Source organism: Microcaecilia unicolor, chromosome 5, assembly GCF_901765095.1.
Source record: "Microcaecilia unicolor chromosome 5, aMicUni1.1, whole genome shotgun sequence".
Taxonomy (NCBI): Eukaryota; Metazoa; Chordata; class Amphibia; order Gymnophiona; family Siphonopidae; genus Microcaecilia; species Microcaecilia unicolor.
The window spans coordinates 126,915,389-126,935,044 of record NC_044035.1 but is presented as its reverse complement, the minus strand read 5'-3'; positions in this window follow the sequence as shown (position 1 = coordinate 126,935,044).

Below are 19,656 nucleotides of genomic sequence, written 5' to 3'. Positions count from 1 at the left end.
CAAAGGCACTGGACATATTACATTGTAGGATAAGAATTTTTTTGCCTCTACTAATTTCTCGTAGTGTAGGCGCGGGTTTTGGGCATGCACTGATCCATTTTTCAGCTCACCTATAAAAAAGGCCTTTTTAAATTGTTGCCAAAAATGGACGTGTGGAAAAATCAAAATTGCTGCACGTCTATTTTGGGTCTGCAACCTTACCCCCAGCCATTGACCTAGCAGTAAAGTCTCACACCGTAACCAGGCGGTAATGACCTATGCACATCACATGCCACTTGGCATGCGTCCGATACATGTGTCTGAAAATAAAAATTATTCTTCATCCGCGCGTATCGGATGCATGCCAAAAATTAAATTACTGTAAGAGCTATGCGGTAGCTGGGCGGTAACTCCATTTTGGCGTGCATTGGGCACATATAGACACTTATGTGGCTTAGTAAAAGGTCCCTTAAAGTTGTTAAAACTTTCTCAAGCAGTATTCAAAGAAATCAAACCTACGGTTTCCTTAGAAGCTCAAATGACAAGACTTTGATTTTCATACATCAGACACATCCTGTGATGAGAAAGATCATTAAAAAAGACATCATGCTTGATAAGGTCAAATGTCAACGCAAAAGAAGATCAGCAATGTAATGGATTGATACAATAATAATAGCTATAGATACCACTCTATCAGTTATTAGCTAAATGATTTAAGATCAAATAAAATTCAGGGCAAATATACAGAAGTCTCTCATAAGCCAAAACATCAACTCAGATATTCAAAGCTGTGCCATGATCGTGTCTAACTGGACATGTGCTGGCCTCCAGCACTCTCCTGCCTACTTAAATCATTCGGGGGGTCCTTTTACAAAGCTGCGATAAAAAGTGGCATCTTTTAGGCACACACTGGGCCATTATTTACCGCAGCTAGGAAAAAGGCTATTTTTTAATGGACCAGGAAATGGGCCTGTGCTAATATTAAAACTAGCATGTGCCTGTTTACAGCCTGAGCCCTTACCGCCACCCATTGACCTAGCGGTTAGGGCTGAGGTGCTACCTACACGAGAACCATGCAGCATGTGCCAACATGGGCATGTTGCTAGTTACTGCCGGGTACGCCCCTTGAGGCAGAAAATAGAAAATTATTTTCAATCGCAGAAATTGGCGCATGACAAAATTGAAATTACCAACGGGTGCACGTACTTGTAAAAGGGCCCCTTAGAATATTGACCCCAATATCCCTACTATCTTAGCAGCTTTAGGTAACTAACCAACTCACAAATCCTAAAATGCATACAGCAATCTAGCAGCGAGATGGGGACTATCATCTCTTGCAAATGAAAGTAGGACAGCTTAAATAGCAGTCTATTTTAGCCAGTGCTTTTTTTGTAGGAAAAAAGGTACAGGTACTCATTATGGGCGGGGTCACCATCTATGGCTCCGCCCTATGGTAGCCACACCCACAGTAGTCACAACCCTTATACAAGCCGTGGTGCATATAAGCAGTATAATTGAAAATACTATACCAGTATTATAAATAAGTTCTATAAGCTGTTACAGCTCTACTATACCTAGTGCAAAATAAGACAGCAGATATAAATTCTCAAATTGGACATCTTCCAAACACTAAAATGAAAATAAAATTATTTTTTCTACCTTTGTTGTATGGTGACTTTGTTTTTCTGTTGGTCCCAGTCTCTGATTCTGCTGCTATCTGTTCTCTTAACTCCGTTTCCAGGGCTTCCTTTCCATTTATTTCTTTGCTTTCCTCCTTTCTTCTTTATTTCTTTCCCTACTGTTACCACCCCTCTCGGCTGGACTGTAGTGATGTGCTCCCAGATACCTGATTGTTGTAGTCGTGGCGAATATCCAGGGAACACATACTCACAGCCGAGGGAGTGGAACAAATAAACTAACCTCGTCCTTTACTCTCAAAGAATAAAGGAGGAAAAGAAGCTAAATTTAGGATTTGATCCTGAACTGGAAGAACTGCACCTTCAGATTTACAAATTATCTTTTTCTTTATTGAATACAAATGCAAGCAAATGTTCATTCAAATAAACTCAAATTCACAATTAGTGTGAGGCTTAATAGAACTGCAATAACATATTCAACATTCAAATGTAGAAATAGATGTATACCCTTAACTTTGTCTGTTTCACCTAAAAAGGCAGAAAAGAACCTTTTCAGATAAGTATTTAAATTGTCTTTTATCAAAATCAGATATTTGTGGTTATTCTCTTTCCTGATGTAAAAATTGGTCTCTTTGTGTGCACTATTGGTGTTTTTGCAGGGATCTCATGGATTTTTAATATTTGATGGTCTGTTCCTTTGTTTTCCCTTAAAATGTTGTGAAAAAAAATATATTCCGTTCAACATCCTTGGCAATGTCACTTAGCTGTAGTTGAATTTATTTAGGTGAGGTCTTTCTTGCGTTGGAGCTCAGCTGGAAATCCAGCAGAGGATAATTCACTGATCTCTTCTCCCTAAACCTCACTTATAAAGAAAATAACTGGAGGCAAAGCCCTTAAAACTCCCTGCTTGTCCAGGAACTGACTCCACTCTGGTGACAATTAATCAGTTCTCAATACTGTGGCCACACTCTCTAATTGAAATAAAATAAGGTTTTCTCACTACAAAACCTATTTCTCACTGTTAATTCCCTATTCTAGGGTTGCAGAAGACTTTTACACTACATTCAGGCTGTACATTCAGGGATCTCACACAGTAACCCATTCCATATTCAAATGGTAATTCAACATTCCCTCTCAAAGACTTCACATAAAACCACAATTTTCCCTTCTTATCAGATCTATCTTGAGAATACAGCACACTCATACATAGGAAGTGCTGGATTTTCTTTATTCTGAAGTCAGATTCCAAACCTTGCTTGCACTGAACTCAGAACTCTCACAAACAACCCCTCCCCACAGACACTGCTTAATGGCTTCTTTTTTTTTTTTTTTTTTCAAATATCCAATTTACCTCTCAGTCCTTCCCCTGTGTCACACTTTAAATCCTTACACACTTTTAGGCTTTCTCATGTAGTACAATTCCTAACACAAAGCACAACCTCCCTCACTCTTACCAGGGTAGGCAGCCATGTGTCCTTTTAGTACCTTTGCATACAGACTCTCATTCCACCTTCCAGGACCTTAAATTCCCTTAGAACTTAACCATTCCATGCACTGCATGCAGAAACATACCTGTTTCACTCCAAACCAAACTAAATTTGGTTTAAACTTTCTCACAACTTTCTATTAGTACAGCTCTCTCCTATTAGTACAGCTCTCTCTCTCTCACCCAAAACACATCAGTTTTCCCCACATGCATTCAGCAACACAGCCATGAAAAAGGCAGTCTTGTCTATTTAAGTACTCACTTTCAAACTGGTACACACAAACCTGTCTCCCAATTACTCTTACTATCACTTATTCCACTTTAAACCCATAAAATATATACTTTTATTTCTTACATTTCACACACTCAACCTTTCTCTCCATGCTCACAGCCCCGGTCTTCAGTTCACCAGTCCCCCTGGCAACCCACACCCCCTAGAGGAACACCTGACCTCACTCAACCAATCAGCTTGTCAGCTAAAGACTGCTTTTCTTTCTCTCTGATCTGTTTAGAATCTTGGCTGTTCCCCCTCCCCCATAGAAGTTACTGCAAAACATCCTATACAGAGAATTTCCAGGTCAATTTTAACCTGACACAGCAAGCAACATTTTATAGTACAATCCCCACTTAATCATGGGTTATTTCTTGAAAAATAAAACCATGTTTAAGAAACATCTCACACTTTCTTCACCTAACTCTATTAATAATTCACAAACTAAACCTTTTCCAGCCAGCAGCATCCACCAAAACCCTGGAACAGCCCCCCAGAAAAAAAAAAACATTTAATATATGTTACCATATATTACACTACATCCATAGGTAAAAGCTGGGTCCTCTGTGGACTTGACTGGAGGAGGTATATAGTAGACCCAGCTTCCTCATTCCATCCACATCCAGCATTTTTCCTCTCCCTCTCCATCCATGTCCAGCATTTCTCCTCTCTCCTCCCCTCCATCCATGTTCATCTCACTTCCTCTATCTTCCCTCCCCTCCATTCATTTCCAGAATTTCTCCTCTCTCCCCTCCATCCATGTGCATCTCCTTCCTGTCTTCCCTCTCCTCCATTCATGCCCAGCATTTCTCCTGCCTTTCCCTCCATCCATCCATGTCCAGCAACTTTGCTCTCTCCACTGCCCTCCCCTCCCATCCATGTCCAGAAATTCTCCTCTGCCCCTATCCTCCCCTCCCAACCATGTCCAGTGATTCTCCTCTCTCTCCTGCCCTCCATGCCCAGCGATTCTCCCCTGCCCTCCCCTCCCATCCATGTCCAACGATTCTCCTCTGCCCTCCCCTCCATGTCCAGCGATTCTCCTTTGCCCCCTATCCTCCCCTCCATGTCCAGTAACTCGCCCTTGCCTCCACCTGCCCCCCTTTTAGGCCCCCGTCGAGTTCAAGTACCCCAGCCCCACCTACCCACCCTTAGCTCCCTAGCCCTGCTTTCTGTTCCTGCCACCCCACGACACATTTAAATCTTTTATTTTTTTTTTACCTGAAGTTGCAGCTCCAGCATTAGTGAAAGGACCAAGCTTGCCTCCTCTAGCCTTCTCTTCATTCCCTCTCAGTGTCCTGCCCTAGGGGAAACAGGAAACTACGTTAGAGAAGGGCGGGACACTGAGAGGGAACGAAGGGAAGGCTGGAGGAGGCCAGCCCGGTCCTTTCACTAATGCCGGCGCTGCAACTTCAAGTAAAAAATATAAAAGATTTAAATATATCACGGGGTGGCAGCAACAGAAAACAGGGCTGGGGAGTTAAGGGCGGGCAAGTGAGCTGGCCCTAGGGAAAAAAGGTGCCGGTACGCCATACTGGCACGTACCAGCACAAAATAAGCACTGATCTTAGCCCAGTTAGTTGTGTGGATACAGCATAGAATATGAGCTGTATCCACATAAATTCCAGGTACCACCACTTACGTGGATATCCAGTATCAGTGTTAGGATGTGGCCTAGTACTGAACATTCTGGTCTAAATTAGCCGATGGTGATCAGACTTTCTAAAAATACTGATCTTTGCTAGCTTAGTATTGACTCACAAATTTATCAGTGTATAATATCTTATCAATAAGTTTGTGGGTAAAGCATAAAATATCGATTCTTCCTCTTGTGTGTCATGGATTTCATTTTCCATCCTTTGCCAAATATTCTTCTCCAACTTACATATTTTTCAAATATTCTCTTTTATGATAGTTGTTATTCAACCAAATTTAAATTTCTGAAGAAAAGGTAAATAGTCTCCATTCTCTTTGATTTGTTTTGAGAATGCTTATAAAGAAATGCTGTATATAGTTTGCCTAAACATAGTGAAAGCATATTATTATAAATTTGAACTTTTTATTACAAAAAGAATCACAAAATTATCTTTGCAAAACCTTTGATCCTAAGGAAATTAATCTCTGCAAGCATATAAGATGCTCAGTACTTGTCTTGTTCATAGTGTAGATAAAATACTTTTAAAATCTCAAGGATGAAGTTACTGATATAGAATTACTTTAAGCAAAACAGAATAATGTCACTTCTTTTTTTTTTGGCAAGATGCCTTTTATTTTTATAGTAAAAAAAAAAAAAAAAGGAAAGAAACCATTCATTTTCAGTGATTCCAGAACATCCAACCTTTATAGTCATAGATAGTAGCCTGATGGTGATTTGTAATCTAAGAAATCCACACAAAGTGGGAAAAACCCAACTCTCATACTGATGTGTTTGTCTATGCTCATTAGCTCAATATCACCACCTACTGACAAAATTAGTGGTTACTCGGGCATTTAAGCCATCATGGGCTAGATTTACTTAAGTGTGCTGCAATGTTATCACACTAACAAGCATTAATGTGCTTCATTTATTACAGGTCACTTTGCGTACAAAATGAACTATTTATTATAATACATATTAGCAGCATTAACATGGACTAATGTAGCAGACTTTAGCATGTTTAGCCCCATATATGTTAAGATACCACGTTAGACCTTGCATTGTATTATTATTATTATTATTATTATTTGTTACATTTGTACCCCACATTTTCCCACCTACTTGCAGGCTCAATGTACATAAGTACATAAGTAGTGCCATACTGGGAAAGACCAAAGGTCCATCTAGCCCAGCATCCTGTCACCGACAGTGGCCAATCCAGGTCAAGGGCACCTGGCACGCTCCCCAAACGTAAAAACATTCCAGACAAGTTATACCTAAAAATGCGGAATTTTTCCAAGTCCATTTAATAGCGGTCTATGGACTTGTCCTTTAGGAATCTATCTAACCCCTTTTTAAACTCCGTCAAGCTAACCGCCCGTACCACGTTCTCCGGCAACGAATTCCAGAGTCTAATTACACGTTGGGTGAAGAAAAATTTTCTCCGATTCGTTTTAAATTTACCACACTGTAGCTTCAACTCATGCCCTCTAGTCCTAGTATTTTTGGATAGCGTGAACAGTCGCTTCACATCCACCCGATCCATTCCACTCATTATTTTATACACTTCTATCATATCTCCCCTCAGCCGTCTCTTCTCCAAGCTGAAAAGCCCTAGCCTTCTCAGCCTCTCTTCATAGGAAAGTCGTCCCATCCCCACTATCATTTTCGTCGCCCTTCGCTGTACCTTTTCCAATTCTACTATATCTTTTTTGAGATACGGAGACCAGTACTGAACACAATACTCCAGGTGCGGTCGCACCATGGAGCGATACAACGGCATTATAACATCCGCACACCTGGACTCCATACCCTTCCTAATAACACCCAACATTCTATTCGCTTTCCTAGCCGCAGCAGCACACTGAGCAGAAGGTTTCAGCGTATCATCGACGACGACACCCAGATCCCTTTCTTGATCCGTAACTCCTAACGCGGAACCTTGCAAGACGTAGCTATAATTCGGGTTCCTCTTACCCACATGCATCACTTTGCACTTGTCAACATTGAACTTCATCTGCCACTTGCACGCCCATTCTCCCAGTCTCGCAAGGTCCTCCTGTAATCGTTCACATTCCTCCTGCGACTTGACGACCCTGAATAATTTTGTGTCATCGGCGAATTTATGTGGCTTACATAATACCTTAAAGGCATTCGCCAGTCGGTTGATAACAAATATAAGGTTGTATTGTGGTCAGATGAGGTAGGAGTGTGTTAGGCACCATGAAGGTAGAAGGGAATGAGGATTGAATATTAGTCAGTACGATCATTGGTTGTGCTGTGTTGCTGGATGTGGGCATTTACGTTGGATCAGTGGGGTAAGCCTTTTTGAAGAGGTTGTTTTTTAGTGATTTTCTGAAGTTTAAATGGTTATGGATTTCTCTTACAGCTTTTGGGAGTCCATTCCATAGTTGTGCACTTACGTAGGAGAAGCTGGATGCGTACGTTGTTTTGAATTTAAGTCCTTTGCAATTTGGGTAGTGTAAGGTTAGGTATGATCGAGAAGATCCGATTCTGTTTCTGGTTGGTAGGTCTATGAGGTCTGTCATGTATCCTGGGACTACGCCGTAGATGATTTTGTGGACAAAGGTGCAGATTTTGAAGGTGATCCATTCTTTGATTGGGAGCCAGTGCAACTTTTCTCTGAGAGGTTTAGCACTATCGAAGCGTGATTTACCAAATATCAGCCTGGCAGCTGTGTTTTGGGCAGTCTGGAGTTTTTTTGTGAGTTGTTCTTTACATCCCGCATAGATTGCATTGCAGTAATCTGCATGGCTTAGGACCATTGATTGTATTAGGTTTCGAAAGATTTCCCTCGGGAAGAAAAGTTTTATTCGTTTAAGTCTCCACATTGAATAGAACATTTTCTTTATTACGGGGCTTACTTGGCTCTCGAGGGTAAGGCTGCAGTCAATTGTGACTCCGAGGATTTTTAGGCTGTCAGAGGTAGGGAGTGTGTTCTGGGTGTTTATGGTGGTGGGTTTGTACTTGTAATGTGGAGATGAGAGGATGAGGCAGTGTGTTTTTTCAGTATTCAGTTTCAGTTGGAAAGAGTTTGCCCAGGAGTTCATGATGTTCAGGTCGTCATTAATTTCATTGGTTATTTCTGTCAAATCATGACTGAAGGGAATGTAGGTTGTGACGTCATCTGCATAGATGAATGGGTTGAGGCCTCGGTTGGATAAGGACTTTGCCAGTGGGATCATAAGTACATAAGTAATGCCATACTGGGAAAAGACAAAAGGTCCATCGAGCCCAGCATCCTGTCCCCGACAGTGGCCAATCTAGGCCAAGAGCACCTGGCAAGCTACCCAAGCGTACAAACATTTTATACAAGTTATTCCCAAAATTGTGGATTTTTCTCAAGTCCATTTAGTAGCGGTCTGTGGACTTGTACTTTAGGAAACTGTCCAACCCCTTTTTAAACTCTGCCAAGCTAACTGCCTTCACTACGTTCTCTTGCAACGAATTCCAGAGTTTAATTATGCGGTGAGTGGAGAAAAGTTTTCTCCTATTTGTTTTTTTGAAGAGTATTGGTGATAATGGTGATCCTTTAGGTACTCCGCAGGTAGCTTTCCATGGTGGTGATATGTTTGAGTTTGATTTTACTCAGTAAGTTCTGGTGGTTAGAAAACCCTTTATCCAGTTAAGTACATTTACATCAATCCCGAAGTGGCTGAGGAGTCTTAGAAATATATTGTGGCGAATGCACTTGACATGTCGAATTGTGGCTATTTCTTGCCTGAATTTGGCCAGGAGCGTGACTAGGACAGTTTCAGTACTGCGGTGGGGGCGGAATCCTGACTTTGACTTGTGTAGTATTGAGTGCTTATCCGTGTATTCCATAAGTTGTTTGGTCACCAAACTCTTCATCAGTTTGACTAGTGGGATAGATGCAACTGGGCGGTAATTGGTTAGGTTGCTTGTGTTTTTCTTGGCGTCTTTGGTATTGGGGTGAGTAGGATGTTGCCATATTCTTCGGGGAAGAGACCTTGTTGTAGCATGAACTTTAGATGGGATATGAGGTCTGATATGAAGCGGTCAGGGGCGGATTTGAGTAGATGACTGGGACATATGTCCAGTTTGCAGTGGGTGTTGGCAAACCTAAGAGTCAGTTTTGTAACGGATTCAGTGGTGAGTAGAGTAAATGTTGACCAGATACGGTCAGTTGGGCATCCACCCGAGATTAGGTCCAGGTCGTTGAAGAAGTTTTTGATATCATTGTTGTGCTGAGGAAGTGTGCTGCGTAATTTTATTATTTTTTCGTTAAAATAGTTAACAAGTTTGTCTGCGGGTGGGATGTCTGTGTTGGTTGTGGTGATAGGGGTGGTGTCTAATAACTTGTTTATGACTTGAAATTGTTTCTTCATATCTTTGTAATCCGGTCCTATTTTAGTTTTTTAATAGGACCTTTTAGTTTGTCTTATTGCATATTTGTATTTTCTGTGTGTTTGTTTCCATGCATTGAGTGTATGTTCATCTTTTGTTTGTTTCCATGCTCGTTCAAGTTTACTGGATTGTGTTTTGAGTTTTTTTAGTTCATCATTGAACCATGATGTCATTTTGTCTTTTTGATATTCTTGTCTTTAAGGGCGTTATTTCGTTTATTACTCTTCTGCATCTATCCTCCCAATGGTTGAGGTAGTGGTTGGAGTCTGTAGGTGTTTTCCATTTGTTGTCATAAATCAGTTGCCAGAAAACTTGTGAGTCTATTTGCCCTATTGTGGTGTAGGTTGTGTGTGTTGGTGTATGGTTTAATCCCTTCTTCTGCCAGTCTAGGGATAGGTTCAGTTTGTAGTGGTTGGACCAAGGTGTTTCCATCCATTTGATGTCTGTTATTAGTAGGTTATGGTCTGTGGACAGTTTGTGTGATAATAGGTCTAGTGTGTGTCCCTTGATGTGGGTAACTTGCATGTGAGGCCATTTGAGGTCCCAGGACTGTAGGAAGTCTTTGCATTCACATGCGTTGGTGGAGTTGGGATCTTCTAGGTGAAGGTTTATGTCACCTAGTATTAATGTATTGTAGCTGTTTACACAAGTGTTTGAAATGAAGTCCGTGAAAGTAGACTGGCTTTCGTTCCAGTTGCCGGGCGGTCTATAAAACAGGACACTGTTCAGGTGGTCGATCAGGGATTTGTTATGGATTTTGAATGATGCAATTTCTAGTTGGGGTGTTATGGATTCAGCAATGGTTTCGGTGGTGAATTGGGTTCTGTAGATTATTGCTATTCCTCCTCCTCTCTTTTCCGTTCTGGTCCAGTGATTGATTTTGTAACCTGGAGGGCATAGTTCAAGGATTATAGGGTCTTTTTGGTCGTGGTTCCATGTTTCATTTATGAAGATAAGATCAAGGTTTTCTGAGCTGATCCAGTCTAATATTGTTGTTGTTATGTTAACTACGGGCCTAGCGTTAATGTAGCCCACTTGGATATTTTGGTATGGGGCTGCTAGGTTTGATGATGTGTGGATTTTTATTAGTTGTCGTTCATTGGGTGGTGTGTGTTTGTTGTGATCTTTCCTTCCGTTTTGTAGGTACCTGCATATAGTGCGAAAAATTGGTGCCAAACAATATCTGCTTAAACCATATTCTATAAGCCATATCTAAATTCAGCATGTGTAAATTTAAGGATAGTCATTTGTCCCAACAAAAACATGGTAAAAATGCCTGCACCTAAATTCGAGCACCATTATTCTGTAATAACACACGTAACTTAAAACCACACCCCTGTTCCACCTCGAAATGCCCATGGCCCTCCCAATTCCACGCCCCTTTTTGTAAACCACACATGAATTTTAGACATGCATCCCATGCCTAATTTTGTTTACATTGGTCCCAATTAAATCTAGTTATTGCCAATAATGGCTTGATAAAAAGCCAATTATTGGCACTAATTGGTTCATTGTTCCATTAAATTGTGCATGCAAATCGGGAACATGTGTAAATTTGCACATGCATTTTTTTGGCGACCTTTAAAGACTCAGGGGGATAATGTGTACAGCACTGCATAGGTCTTGTAGCACTACAGAAATGGTGGTGAATGGAATTCGCTTGGAGGAGGGAAAGGTGAATAGTGGAGTGCCTCAGGGATCAGTGCTGGGGCAGATTCTGTTCAATATATTTGTGAGTGACATTGCCAAAGAGTTAGAAGGTAAAGTTTGCCTATTTGCGGATGAAACTAAGATCTGTAACAGAGTGGACACCGGGGAGGGAGTGGAAAACATGAAAAAGGATCTGAGGAAGCTAGAAGAATGGTCTAAGGTTTGGCAATTAAAATTCAATGTGAAGAAATGCAAAGTGCTGCACTTAGGAAATAGAAATCCACGGGAGACGTACAGTGGTGGAAATAAGTATTTGATCCCTTGCTGATTTTGTAAGTTTGCCCACTGACAAAGACATGAGCAGCCCATAATTGAAGGGTAGGTTATTGGTAACAGTGAGAGATAGCACATCACAAATTAAATCCGGAAAATCACATTGTGGAAAGTATATGAATTTATTTGCATTCTGCAGAGGGAAATAAGTATTTAATCCCTCTGGCAAACAAGACCTAATACTTGGTGGCAAAACCCTTGTTGGCAAGCACAGCGGTCAGACGTCTTCTGTAGTTGATGATGAGGTTTGCACACATGTCAGGAGGAATTTTGGTCCACTCCTCTTTGCAGATCATCTCTAAATCATTAAGAGTTCTGGGCTGTCGCTTGGCAACTCGCAGCTTCAGCTCCCTCCATAAGTTTTCAATGGGATTAAGGTCTGGTGACTGGCTAGGCCACTCCATGACCCTAATGTGCTTCTTCCTGAGCCACTCCTTTGTTGCCTTGGCTGTATGTTTTGGGTCATTGTCGTGCTGGAAGACCCAGCCACGACCCATTTTTAAGGCCCTGGCGGAGGGAAGGAGGTTGTCACTCAGAATTGTACGGTACATGGCCCCATCCATTCTCCCATTGATGCGGTGAAGTAGTCCTGTGCCCTTAGCAGAGAAACACCCCCAAAACATAACATTTCCACCTCCATGCTTGACAGTGGGGACGGTGTTCTTTGGGTCATAGGCAGCATTTCTCTTCCTCCAAACACGGCGAGTTGAGTTCATGCCAAAGAGCTCAATTTTTGTCTCATCTGACCACAGCACCTTCTCCCAATCACTCTCGGCATCATCCAGGTGTTCACTGGCAAACTTCAGACGGGCCGTCACATGTGCCTTCCGGAGCAGGGGGACCTTGCGGGCACTGCAGGATTGCAATCCGTTATGTCGTAATGTGTTACCAATGGTTTTCGTGGTGACAGTGGTCCCAGCTGCCTTGAGATCATTGACAAGTTCCCCCCTTGTAGTTGTAGGCTGATTTCTAACCTTCCTCATGATCAAGGATACCCCACGAGGTGAGATTTTGCGTGGAGCCCCAGATCTTTGTCGATTGACAGTCATTTTGTACTTCTTCCATTTTCTTACTATGGCACCAACAGTTGTCTCCTTCTCGCCCAGCGTCTTACTGATGGTTTTGTAGCCCATTCCAGCCTTGTGCAGGTGTATGATCTTGTCCCTGACATCCTTAGACAGCTCCTTGCTCTTGGCCATTTTGTAGAGGTTAGAGTCTGACTGATTCACTGAGTCTGTGGACAGGTGTCTTTCATACAGGTGACCATTGCCGACAGCTGTCTGTCATGCAGGTAACGAGTTGATTTGGAGCATCTACCTGGTCTGTAGGGGCCAGATCTCTTACTGGTTGGTGGGGGATCAAATACTTATTTCCCTCTGCAGAATGCAAATAAATTCATATACTTTCCACAATGTGATTTTCCGGATTTAATTTGTGATGTGCTATCTCTCACTGTTACCAATAACCTACCCTTCAATTATGGGCTGCTCATGTCTTTGTCAGTGGGCAAACTTACAAAATCAGCAAGGGATCAAATACTTATTTCCACCACTGTATGTGTTAGGCGGGGAGAGTCTGATAGGTACGGACGGGGAGAGGGATCTTGGGGTGATAGTATCTGAGGATTTGAAGGCGATGAAACAGTGTGACAAGGCGGTGGCCGTAGCTAGAAGGTTGTTAGGCTGTATAGAGAGAGGTGTGACCAGCAGAAGAAAGGGGGTGTTGATGCCCCTGTATAAGTTGTTGGTGAGGCCCCACATGGAGTACTGTGTTCAGTTTTGGAGGCCATATCTTGTTAAGGATGTAAAAAGAATTGAAGCGGTGCAAAGAAAAGCTACAAGAATGGTATGGGATTTGCGTTACAAGACGTATGAGGAGAGACTTTCTGAACTAAACATGTGTACTCTGGAGGAAGAAGCAGGGGTGATATGATACAGACGTTCAAATATTTGAAAGGTATTAATCCGCAAATGAACCTTTTCCGGAGATGGGAAGGTGGTAGAACGAGAGGACATGAAATGAGATTGAAGGGGGACAGACTCAAAAAAATGTTAGGAAGTATTTTTTCATGGAGAGAGTAGTGGATGCTTGGAATGCTTTCCCATGGGAGGTAGTGGAAATGAAAATGGTAACGGAATTCAAACATGCATGGGATAAGCATAAAGGAATCCTGTGCAGAAGGAATGGATCCTCAGGAGCTTAGTTAAGATCGGGAGGCGGGGCTGGTGGTTGGGGGGCGGGGATAGTGCTGGGCGCCGACTTGTACGGTCTGTGCCAGAGCCGGTGGTGGGAGGCGGGACTGGTGGTTGGGAGGCGGGGATAGTGCTGGGCAGACTTATACGGTCTGTGCCAGAGCTGGTGGTGGGAGGCAGGGATAGTGCTGGGCAGACTTATACGGTCTGTGCCAGAGCCGGTGGTGGGAGGCGGGGCTGGTGGTTGAGAGGCGGGGATAGTGCTGGGCAGACTTATACGATCTGTGCCCTGAAGAACACAGGTACAAATCAAAGTAGGGTATACACAAAAATTAGCACATATGAGTTATCTTGTTGGGCAGACTGGATGGACCGTGCAGGTCTTTTTCTGCCGTCATCTACTATGTTACTATGTTACAGAAATGATAAATATTAGTAGCACTACGAGACCTTCAGAAAGATCAAATATTGCATTAACTGCATGTGGAACTGGCCTGGGATGAAGAAATCTTTACAGGCTTTGATGTAGTACAGTGTACACAAAGATCTAAAAATTAATATCACAGGCTGGTTGTTTTTCTTTATTTATGCCAGATTATGAGGCTGATGTATCAAATGGCAAATGTTCTTGCTGAAATAAGCTGACAATCTGAGCTTTTCTCATACTGCTGGCTCAATTTAAATATTATTGAAATGAGGTGTGCATCAATTTCTTTGTAATTGAGATCATGCAAAGTCATGAACTTTATCCCAAAACAAATTTAGCTATATCTCCCTGAGGTATAATTAAGTTTCAGTAGAACTCTGCAAATTTCAACATTTTCTGCATATAGTTTTGTTAACACAAAATCAATAATAAGCTGATTTGCTTGGTTTTTCAGCTTATTAGTGATTTTGCATGTATGCAAACAAGTTCACAAAATCAGTATTGAATGCACTAAAATGGGAAAAAGTGGTCATGACAGTTTTACCATTGTAAAGTATTTCCCATTTTTGCACATGCTATGGCTTCAGCAAATCTGTTTATAGTCTGATGCACTGATCTAAGTGGTCCTTTTACTAAGGTGTGCCGAAAATAGGCCTGTGCTGCTGTAGACTCGTGTATTGGGCGCGTGCAGGTCCTTTTTTCACCGCACCTTCAAAAAAGGCCCTTTTGTTGGCCAAAAATGGACGTGCGGCAAAATGAAAATTGGTGCACATCCATTTTGGTCCTGGGACCCTACCGCCACCCATTCATTTAGTGGTAAGGTCTCATACGTTAACTGAGTGGTAATTGTCAGCACACGTACAATGCCGATTACTACCCAGTTAGTGCTGTGCGTAGAGAATGTGCATAAAAAATTAAATTACTGCCTGGGCTATGCATTAGCCAGGCAGTATTTCCAAATTGGTATTCGTTGGGCATGCATAGGCACCTACATGGCTTAGTAAAAGGGCCCCTTACTTTTACATTATTTTTCATTAAAAAATTTTTAAATGATGTTTTTCCCTAGGTCAAGGCCAGGGATATGTTAAATAATTTAATTTCTTCTTTAGGGCGTTGTAATTTTGTCAACATCTACCTTGTTTCTAATATACTCCGTTATGGCACCTATGACTTATACTGTTAGAGTCAGGATGTTGGCATAGAGGGAACTTCAGATCTTATGTTTTTCATAGGGGCTGATACTCATCCAGCTGGAGGCAACCCTCATAAGTGCCATGGTCAGTGCTGACCCCAGATATTCAATGCCATACCATTTCAGGTGACCAGAATTGAATATATAGGGGGGGGGGGGGTTGTCCAACGCTAAGTCAACCGGTTGAGGGGCCCTTTTACAAAGGCACTGTAGGCTCTACATGTGTGCAGCGTGTCTTATCTAGATTGTAAGCTCTTTAAGCAGGGACTGTCTTTTGTGTATGGTGTACAGCCCTGTGCATGCCTTCTAGCGCTATAGAAATGATAAGGAGTAGTAGTAGCATGTGCCAAAACAAGACTACCACCAGACGAGCATGCCCTCTGGCTGTAATTTCAGATCTGGCACACACTCATACCACAGAGACAAATTATTTTTTTATTTCCTACCTCGCGTGGTATTTCCAGCATTAATCGGCAGTTGGTGCATGCTGACCAGTCACCACATGTGTAGCGCGTGAGCCCTTACCACTAGATCAAAGGGTGGCATTAAGGGCTCAGGCCATAAATAGCCATGCGCTGGTTTCATTTTTACTGCAGGCCCTTTTCCCAGCCGTTGAAACAAAGCTCTTTTTCCCAGACATGGTAAAAACTGGCCCGGCGTGTGCAAAAAAACACATACCCACACTACCGCAGGCCACTTTTTGCTGCAGCTTAGTAGAAGGACCCCTGAGTGAGCAACCTGCACCGGCCGGTTAAGTTAATAGCGGGCAAAGATAGGATTCTTATTTATGCAGCCTGATTTGCTCGCTTAACTTAGCTGATCAGCGCTGAATATTGCTGGTTATCATGCGATATAGCTGGTTAACGTTCTGGCACTGACCACAAAAATTTAGGGGCCCTTTTACTAAGGCACTAAAAAATGACCTGCACTGTTGTAGGTGCATGTTTTGGACCCACGCAGGTCTATTTTTCTGCACACCTGCTAAAAAGGCCTTTTTTGTATCCGTAAATAAATGAGAAGCAAAATTAAAACCAGCGCACATCCATTTTCGGCCTGAGACCTTACCACCACCCATTGACTTAGTGGTAAGGTCTCATGCATTAACCAGTCGGTAATCGTCAGCATGCGTAAACTGCCGATTATCACTGGTTAAGCGCCACATGGTAGAAAATAGAAAATATTTTCTACCGTGTGTTTTGGATGCGCATCAAAAATGTAATTACCACCCGGGGCATGTGGTAGCAGGGTAGTAGTTCCAATTTGACGCACATTGTACATGCGTAGGCGCCTACATACCTTAGTAAAAGGGCCCCTTAGTGAATATTACTGGTTATCTCACACTGAATATTTGCAGTTAGGTGCCAAAATACTATTTAACCAATCAGCAGCCTTCTCTGGCTGGTTAAATAGCTTTGAATATCAGGGAGATAGTCTTTAACAGAATGCATATATCTGGCTAGAAATTACTAGGAATGAGCTATCATGTCCAAGGCATAGGAAATGTCAACAACATATCCTATGTCATTGCATATTGTTAACAAATGAAAATGAGCATAATAAACATGGCATTTTGTCTTTTTGTTTAACAATAATAGTACACACTATTTGAAATATGACTTCTTTTTCAAATTTTGTGGGTATACATTAACCATCACGCATGTGCTCACTTGATTGCATTTTTTGAAGCTGTGAATAGCATGTGATTAAAGTTGAGCTAGTTGATGTAAGATTTTAGAAAGACTGTACAATTGGAATTGACATCCAGGTCAGGAAGTCTCAAGTCCCACCAGTATTTTAGAAGAGAGTCTAGAGCCTATTCCAAAATACATGGAGAAAGGGACATTTATGTGCTGGTTACATGCAATGGGAGCATCCATTTTTGAATCATTATAGTCAGATAAACATTTATATGCTAGTATATAGAGATTCTAATTATGAAATAGCAAAGTAAAGATTTATAAGGAGTATTACTCAACATGGGCTGCCATTAATATATGTTATTTTAACCACTCACTCATGCTTCTTTTTCTTTTTTAGCACAGGTCCATTTTTATGCAATAAGACCTAATTGCTAATAACTGGGGTTAACAGTATAATAACATGTGCACATGTTGATAACTTCCCCCGTTTGTCGGCTAATTTGGGGAAGTCGTTATCAATGTGGGTTGTTAAAATGTATTATTTTATTGTTGACCTGTTATTAATAGCTAGGTCTCATTTCATAAAATGGGACCCATGCTAAGACTGCATGAGTTAGTAGTGAAATAGTATGTCTTAACAGTAGCTCATGTTTATTTATTTATTTGTTGCATTTGTATGCCACGTTTTCCCACCTATTTGCAGGCTCAATGTGGCTTACATTATTCCATAATGGCGATTGCCATTTCCGGTATGAGCAAATACAAGTTAAATGTTCATAAGAGGAAAGCAGATTATAAAGAGTCCATTGTCAGGATCAGAGATATTGTGTTGTAGCGTTAAGGTTCATTCGTAACAATTGATAATTATGTCCCTTGGAAACATAAATATTTTTTTTTCCTGAAGCACAACTAAGCCCAATATCCATTGCCAGTTTTAATCTCAAGAAGGACATCAATCACTGGGGGATTAATGGGGTGACCTCCCCTATTCTCTCTAGTGGAGTGTCGCTCAATAGGAACAATTTTCTGAAATGTAGATGTCCCGGGCAGCAGGTATAAATCCCAATGTCAATTTTTAGGATATGGGCATGATTTCCCTTCTAAAATGAGAAATGTGTGTTAGGTTTATGTTTATTATGCTAATGTTTTAGATCTGCCCTAATCTCACCCAGGCCATGCTCCTTTGCAGGTTTTAGAATTTTAGGGGCATAGTTATCAACATGGGTGACTGTTAAAAAGGGAACTTATCAAGCTGTGTTAGGTCAATAACTTGCATTATTTGACCCTTAATATAACTTAAAGGGCACTAACCATGTTGTTTTGCCCTAAGACAGCGCTATTTAATTCTCCATAGGTTAAGAAGTAATAAGATGTAAAACATGTAAATGTATGTGAAGGAGATCATTATTATGTAAATCCTATTCTGCAGTTTACAGTGTGCACCCAGTATAAACTGCAGCCATGGTAAAGCTGATAAAATAGCCCCAACTAAAAGCTGAAGTTATTTTGCCATCCAGCAGCATCAGGTCACCAAGCTGTAAGCCCCTCCCCAAGCCATAAACCCCTCTAGGCTTCCCCCAAATCAAGCCCACCAAGAAAGTGAAACCCCCAATCAGTCACCCTCAAACTTAAGAGCTTTTCCCCATCAGTAAGGCCTCCTCAGTAGTATCCCATTCCTATTGAAGACCTGCCCAAGTCCCTATCCCCCTTCAAGGCCTCCTCCAGGTCTACCAATGTAGAATCAATGGTGTCTAGTGGTTGTGGCAGGACTGACACCCAGTTGTTCCTGCCCCCCATTGACACCATTATCCAAAATGGTGCCAGTAGTCCCTAGCAGTAGTCTCCTAGTACTGCTGCTAAGGGTCAGGTTTCTATGGGCAGATGCCCTCAGTGTATCTGGATGTTCAGAAAGCATTTGACAAAGTCCCTCATGAGAGGCTGCTAAGCAAATTAAATGGGAATATGATATGAGACAATGTTCTATTATGAGTTTGGAACTGGTTAAAGCTGGGAAAACGGAGAGTAGAGCTAAATGGTTGATTTTCTCAGTGGAAAAAGATGATTAGTGGAGTGCCCCAGGTTTCTATGGGGCCAGTACTTTTTAGCATAAATGACCTGGAAATGGGAGCAATGAATGAAGTGATCAAATATGCAAAAGGCTGTTGCATTTGGAACACAGCTGAACTTTTAATATTAACAATGTAGAACATTTTAGTTCAAATGGCAGGATTAAATGAAGAACGCTTTTATTAAAAAAAAAAAAAGCTTTGATGGAACAAACTTTGAGAGGGCATGCCTTATAAGATCCTTTCAGAAGAATCATTAAGGGCAGTAGTAAGATATTCCCAAGCCATTTCTTAAAGGGCCAAGCATTAGTTTCTCCTATCCCCATTGTCTTCCATGGTCCCCTTGCAGTTATGTGCTCTAGCTTTTCTGCACTATCAGGTCCTTTTACTAATGCATGCTCAACGCAGCAAAAATAGCCTAAAGTGGGATTCACTAAAGTATTCCGTGTTAGCTGTATGCACTCAGCGTGTGAATATTGTAAATTTTGGGGAGAGGGCATATCAGGGGCAGAGAATAAGCATGGATTCACTAAAAGCTAGCACATCTACATTACCGCCGCACTAACCATGTTCATAATGGTTATGAACCTCCTAAGTAGGCAGTAAGTGCTAACATTAGCGCATAGTCACAAATTAAACCAATGGAAAAAAAAAAACTTTTTGATAGCCACACTAGAAAATGGCTTAGCTCCCAGCTTAGTAAAAGTCCCCTAAGTTTCTAGAATATTGACCAAGTACAGTTAGGTACATAATGGAAAACT